The sequence below is a fragment of the Sphaerodactylus townsendi genome, linkage group LG04 (assembly GCF_021028975.2).
Source record: "Sphaerodactylus townsendi isolate TG3544 linkage group LG04, MPM_Stown_v2.3, whole genome shotgun sequence".
In the NCBI taxonomy this organism is placed as follows: Eukaryota; Metazoa; Chordata; class Lepidosauria; order Squamata; family Sphaerodactylidae; genus Sphaerodactylus; species Sphaerodactylus townsendi.
The window spans coordinates 19,564,171-19,571,615 of NC_059428.1; the positions used below are offsets into that span (position 1 = coordinate 19,564,171).

The 7,445-nt window shown below is 44.8% G+C and overlaps 1 long non-coding RNA gene across 1 annotated transcript; it reads left to right on the plus strand.

Annotated features, from left to right (window-relative positions):
• The first annotated feature begins 3,423 nt into the window (after nt 1–3,423).
• Nucleotides 3,424–4,555, plus strand: LOC125431030. The gene is made up of 2 exons (XR_007244270.1): nt 3,424–3,614; nt 3,743–4,555. It is a non-coding gene; the product is annotated as an uncharacterized LOC125431030 (long non-coding RNA).
• Nucleotides 4,556–7,445: the final 2,890 nt, after the last annotated feature.

Genomic DNA, 7,445 nt, shown 5'->3' on the forward strand with positions numbered 1-7,445 from the left:
TTATAAGCCACTTTGAGACTCCTTTTGCTAGAGAAAAGCGGGGTATAAAAACCAACTCTTCTTCTTAATCATACTTGGTCAGAGCAAATAATCTGGTAGGGAGAAAACGGTGATATGTTCATCACTTGGAGTACAATCCAGCCATGATCAAACTATTTTAAGTTCTATTGGTGTCAGTTTGAGAATTTATTATGTTCTTGACAATGACATTCTAAGAAGAGTTACCTCCTTCTGAGACCATTGACATAAATGTTCTAAGAAGAGTGTGATTCTTATAGAGAGCCAGTGTGACCTAATGCTTAGTGTCAGATTAGGATCTGGCAGACACAGGTTTGAATCCCCGCTCTGCCATGGAAACTTGCTAGGTGACCTTGGACCAATCACACATTCAGCCTACCCTACAGGATTTTTTGTGCGGGTAGTGGAGGAAGGGAGAACTTTGTGTCACTATTAAGGTATACAAATGAATTAAAAATAAACCCTGACTAGAATTGTGCAGTAAATTATCTGGTTGAATCCCTTCCACTGAAATTGGCAGAATTTAAACATCATTTAACTTTTAGCTGAGTCTGGCCTTTTCTAATAGTGTTATTGTACAGTTGGGGGATAGTTCTGCAAGACAAACATTTATTAGGCAAAATAAATTTATTAGGCAAAAGTAATAAAAGTGATTTCAGACAACGATATCTGTTTGCCAAACTTGTAGTGACACTTGGGATTTACTGTATGTAGAGCTAAAGGTAAAGTTTCCCCTTCAGTCGTGTCCGACCCTGGGTAACACAGCAAGCAGTGATTTCACAGGCAAGCTGTTTTTGTGGGGTAGTTTGCCATTGCTTTCCCCGGCTATTCTTTACCCTGTGTGCTAGGTCAGGGGTCTGCAACCTGTGGCTCTCCTGGTGTTCATGGACCACAAATCCTATCAGCTCCCGGCAGCATGGCATTGGCCATGCTGGCAGGGGCTGATGGGAATTGTAGTCCATGAACATCTGGAGAGCCACAGGTGGCAGACACCTGTGCTAGGTACTCATTTACCGACCAAGGAATGGATGGCTGGCTGAGTTAACCATGAGTCAGCTGCCAGGATTTCTGATCCACAGGGGGCTCGAACTCCTGACTGTGTGAGTGGCAGGTCAAGCACTTAACCACTATGCCACGTGGCTCCTCATGTTCAAAGCATTGAGACAGTAATACTCATTACCACCCTGCAAAACAGGCCAATGTTATCCCCTTATGCAGGGAAAGGAGGTGAGACCAAGAACAGTGTCCTAGTGTCCTCAAGTGTCCTAGTGATCTCATGGTCAAGGTGAGATTTGGATCAGGGACCATGTGGATCACTGTTCTTCCCCCTAGCTACACTTTAGCTCACAGAGTTCTTGACCTCTGTAGCCTGTCAGTCTGGTTCAAACTGTAGAGGCTGTGTTCATAGGGAACTTAATATTCCACCTATGTGATAGACTAGGTTGCTTTCAATTTTTTTTTAAATGGGAGGCAATTGTGCATGCCCTGACCCGGATCTTAGCCCAATATTATCTTAATCTCTGCCTAAGATCCTGGAGAGCTGTTGCCAGTTCAGAGTATACAATACCGGCCTTGATGGACGGAGGTTCTGATTCAATTTGAAACAGCTTCATGTGTGCTCAGACTCCATCCACCCCCCCTAGATTTGAGTAGGTAAACTTTCTAAGTGGATTTCGCCCTGTTTTAAGTGGCCGGCATTGTAAAGCAGTGGCTGGTGTCCTCTGGAAGTTCTGCCTGCCTTTGACACAGGCAAGTTATTTGGGCAACAATTTCCAGCGCAAGCCACAAATGTTACGCTGGAAGGGGCCGAAGGAAAGCTTTTCTCAGAAGTGTGAGAAAAAGAAGGAGAGGGGAAGAGAGTTTGCCGTGCTGAAAACAATGGTTCATTCTGCATCAGTGGAGGAATTTTTCCACCTACAGGAAAATCTTCTAAACAATGAAGGAGAGGGCTGGCGAAATGCTATTGGCTAAACAATTCATGCATGTACCCAGAAATCTGAAATAATCCTGGTTAGTTCACGGTTAAATTTTTGTTTTATCCCACTCCTCTTTTGAGAAGCTCAGAGGGCCACACATAGTTCTTATTTTCTTACCAATAACCTTGCAAGGTAAGCTAGGTAGGTAGGTAGGGAGAGGGGGGGGAGAGAGAGAGAGAGAGTAACTGACCCCAGGTCACCAACTGAGCTTTTAGGCTGAAAGGAGAGGTGTTCTCCTCAGCCCTAGTACAACATGCAGGCCTCTGGACCTCACCAGCCCTTACTGGTTATTTGTAAACTGCCTTAAAAAAGCTTGTTTGTCAACTGCCGAATTTACTGTGCTTTAGTAAATGATGAAAAGGCACAAAACAGGTCGTCATTTCCCACGGCCTAAATCCGTGCCCTGGGTCTGAAGAACTGCACAGCTCATTCCTTCCACCCAAGGCTATTTTCTTCCCAAACAACAGACTTCCTGGTTCCCCTAAGGAGAATTTGGGGAGTGGTGTTGGCTTGGCGGCTAAGCACACGGTTCAGTCCCTCAAATCTTTGGTGCCAGGTTTCGGGAAAGACCTTGTTGTACCAAAGAGCTGCTGCCAATCGGAACAGGGAGTTCTGAAGGAGAGGGATCCGTGAGATAAAGCAGCGTCTCACGCTTGTCCAAAGAGCCACCTGGTTTTGGGCAGTTGTTATGTGGTACAGAATGGGAGAAAGCGTTTCATTTCAGGGTTGCTTTTCTTTTGACTTTCGGTACGGAAATCTTGGTACAGAATACTTTTCGCCTGGCAAAGCATGCACACTGAATGGTCTTATGTGGCAAAATACACAGAGGCATGCAGCCAGATTTTTTTTTTAATCTGCAGAGTTGCCTCTTTGGGGCATCTCTTTGCAAAAAGCAGCCATTTTTAAAATGTGCATGCGCCATTCATAGCAGTTGCAAAGTGCATGCATCTATATCTGAGTCCCAGATTTCACGCAAGAAACAGTCCCTCAATCAGACTATGAAGTGATGCTTCAGAAACATGATGGAAGTTATATTTTTAAGGTCTCAGCATCCCATTACGATCGCAACACTTCGCCTTTCTGTTGGTAGAAAGCCCAGTTGCCAGGGAAAGGCAGAGAAAACCTCTTCTGTTGGTGAAACGATCCTTTCATTTCAACAATCTCAATCCTTTCATTTCAACCATTCTTTGCAGTGGCATAGGAAGTTAAGGAGGAGGTTAAGGAGCATAGGAGGCGTAGGAGGTTAAGGAGCAGCAATGGCGTAGGAGGTTAAGAGCTCGTGTATCTAATCTGGAGGAACCGGGTTTGATTCCCAGCTCTGCCGCCTGAGCTGTGGAGGCTTATCTGGGGAATTCAGATTAGCCTGTGCACTCCTACATACGCCAGCTGGGTGACCTTGGGCTAGTCACAGCTTCTCGGAGCTCTCTCAGCCCCACCTACCTCACAGGGTGTTTGTTGTGAGGGGGGATGGGCAAGGAGATTGTAAGCCCCTCTGAGTCTCCTGCAGGAGAGAAAGGGGGATATAAATCCAAACTCTTCTTCTTCAATAGTAGTTGAATTCTGATCACGTTTATTCTGCCTGCTTATCTGCTTAACAACCACATTTGTACTAGCACAGAGGTGTCCAACTCTGGCGCTTCAGCTGTTCATGGACTACAATTCCCATCATCCCCTGCTGGCATGGCAAATTGACCATACCAGCAGGAGTTGATGGGAATTGTAGTCCATGATCATCTGAAGTGCCAGAGTTGGACACCCCTGTACTAAATGGCCTACCGACTGGGAAATAAAGAAACAAAAAGATTAGAGAGTTCGGGCTGGTTGTCGACACAGGTGTGAGTTGTCTGAATCCCATCACCCTCATCTAGCACAACTTGGTTTGTTGAAAGGTGACTTTGACTCAGCTGAGCGCCGGTGGATGTTTAAAGGTGTCATTTTGGAATGAATGTAATACAGAGGTATGGTGCACATAGAATTTATGCCTGAATTTATGCCTGCCATTTTTGATCGGACAAGTGAGGAGTGACACATGTTTTCTTTGCTTGACTTTTTGGAATGGCAGAATACTGCATGAAACATGTTCAACCCTGGCTTGAATCCAGGACAGCATTTCCTGGAGTGGAGCACAGTTTTTATCACTATGTCTCTCCTGCTACAAATCACCAACTCTCCCCATTTCATGTTTTTTTTGGGGGGTCCCCCCTGTCCCCCAAGAGCAGCGTTTTGGAGGAAATTGAGAAGGGGATCCAAGAACTTACCCAACAGCTCATCCCATTACAAAGTGCACGGGAAATTGTTATACTTTGTCTCTCTTTGTGTCTCTTTGTGTTTTAAACCATTGGAGGGCATCTGAATCTAATCAAATCCTGCAAATGATTATCTAGGTCAACTGAAACAGAAATGTGTGACAGGTCCCATAAAATCATTTGCAATGCATGTAACTCAGGGAATTTTATACTTTCAAATATTTTAAACCCTGCAGAAGGGGGAAAAAAAACCCAACTTATATATTTGTAGTCCTTTTTCTGACAAGACGATAATAAAATAAAAGATGAAGCAAACAGAAATGATCTCTTTCGTTCTTAAACATTTCTAATGGCCTTGGAAGATTTCCGTCTGGCTGTATTGGTGAATGATGCTGTGTAGAGTTCAGCGGCAAAGCATGGGGGGGGGGGGGAATGGGAAACCCTAACCCTTCCTCTACGATAGAGGAAACATGCTTGGGCAGTTAAAGTTGCATTTCTGGAAAACAATATAAACTAATCTTGCCCACCCCCAAATTATTAAAAAAATTAAACTACACTAAATTAAACTACACTAAATCCACAGAAATGAATAGTCCTGTGGATTTTTGCACACTACCAAGCATTGGAAAGTAAAAAAGTTGCAGCAAGCTAGAACTAAAAACTAAACAAAACAGTTCTGCTCTGGGGGTAATTGCAGTTAATGTATCTTGTCTATCAAGCCTGAACTTACAAGAGAATCTGACTTTGTGATTTTGTAATAAAACACGTGAGAAAGATAAGGTTGTAACATGAATTGGGCTATGTTTGCAGCTTCATGTTTCCCTTGATATCTTAACATGGCCTAGGCTAGCCTGATCTTGTTAGATCTTGGCAGCTAAACAGGGTCACCCCTGGTTTGCACCTGGATGGGGGGCAACTGAGGCAAACAAAGGTCGTGACACAGAAGCAAATGGCAACCCACCTCTGTTTGTCTTGTGCCTTGAAAACCTTATGGTGTTGCTGTAAGTCAGCCTCAACTGGACAGTTTCCAACACCACACTAAACTACCAACACCGATGTTATCAGGCAACATGCTTTGGACATGGCCCACCCACCCTAATGGAGGGAGAGGGAGGGGAGGAAGTGAGGGGTGGCATGCAGGGGAGGACTGGACAGTACTTTTCCAACACCACACTAAACTACCAACACTGATGTTATCAGGCAACATGCATCTGGACATGGCCCACCCACCCTAGCGGAGGGAGGGGAGGAAGTGAGGGGTGGCATGCAGGGGAGGAGAGGGAGGGACCCCGGCATCTGGACATGGCCCACCCACCCTACTGGAGGGAGAGGGAGGGGGAGGGGTGGCATGCAAGGGGAAGGAGGGGAGGGTGGCATGCAAGAAAAGGGGAGGGAGGGGGCCCGGAATCTGCACATGGCCCACTCACCCTAGTGGAGGGAGGGGGAGGGGGACGTGGACTGTGGATTTATTTCAGAAGTGTGGGAAAATATAGAATTAAAACTTCTTCAGGGCACGTAACATTGCATGGCAGGTTTATAATGATTGTAGATAGATTCATCATATGTGTATAGGTCAGTGTTGCAAATTTATGTAGGGTCCTGCCAAATTACACTTGGGTCCTACATTCTAATGTTCCATTCCACTCCCAGGATCTGTACGAACAGTCCTGGCCTGAAGAATTCCTGCAACTTCTGATGGAGCAATCCCACCTGCCATCTTTCCCCACAACTCAGCTGTTCCTCTCCTTTCCTTCCTGGTAGGCTGTGGTTTGAGGGGAGAGCAAATGCAAAAGTAAATGTGGGTTGGCCAGGGAAGTCTACGTGGGGAAGGTCGCAATGACCAATAGTGTCCCTTAATCTTCCACAAGATCTAGCTAGGCTAGACAACTAGATTGTGCAAACCCACAGGAGAGGGAAGAACTGTGGCAGAATCGTAGAGCCATTGAGAGGCGCATGATGAGTCAACATACAGATATATCATGATTAGATGGTGGTTAGGATAAAGCCTTTTGACTTCCCGTCAACGTATAGAAAATGGCAAGCCATGAATGAGTAAGCAAAGGACGAAAAGGACTCAGTGAAAAAGGATAGCCTCACACGCATTTCTTTGAACCAATTGTCAATTTATTGATTTATTTGAAATGGATCCCACCACTGCATAAATCTCTCATTGTCTTTCAGACTTCGCCATGTCCTCTAAGCACCATTTTAGCAGGATGTAAAAAACGGCACAGATCTATACCCCAGAAACGCATGCAGACCAATCAGAAAAATGCTGGTTCCTTCAGAAGGTTTTTGGCTACAACCAGCTTATAGGCAGCACTGCCTGTTTTCTTTTATGTGGCTGATAAAATTAAATCCACCAGTTGCATGTCGGGGCCACAGTTCAGTTTTTGAACTCACTGTGGTTTTGCTGCGTCAACTCCAAATGGCAAGAACTACAGCTGGTAACCTTGTGCCTTTTTCAAAGCAGTCGCTTCATGGAATAGATTCCAGTATATTTGAAGACGTTTGCAGCCATATATCTGGTGTCAGACTCCAGTCTTACTGAGGGTCTGCAAGATCTTTGTCTGGTTTTTAAACCCTAACATACTTGTAAGGAATGGAATTTTAAAACGGTTAGAAAAAAAACATTGGGCTGGCATAATGGCATTTTCAGGGCTCCTCCCCAAATGGCTCCTCTTTACCCAGCAATTCTCTGTTTAAGCTCCAGCCAGTCAGTCAGAGCAAGGTGTCAAGGGTAGCTGGAGACTGTAATATTCGTGATGTATATGATGGTCCATACTAGTCTATGGTGATATACAGAGCACGTTAAGGTTAACAGCAATTAGAACCAGACAAAGACTATAAGAACTAAAAGGAAGCAAGACACAGTGGAGTTTCTTGAAAGCAGCCAAGAAAAGACACAGTCTACAGCTTCAAATCTGCTCAAGACAAGCAACTACTCTGATTTAGACAGACCCAAGGGAGGAGTTAGGGTCTTAATTCTCTTAAGTAATAAACCCATTGGAAGAACTGTTGAACCTGGCTTGTGTCTCCGCCACTCTGTCCTTGCCAAGTACAGGGCACCAAAAACAGATTCACTTGTGGGGAAGAACAGGTTCATTATTATTTACAAGGGATGCATGACTAAACACTGCAGTGTTATGGGATCCTGAACCCTTGTTCAATGGAGTTAAGAGGGCATACAGAATCATTCAGGTGT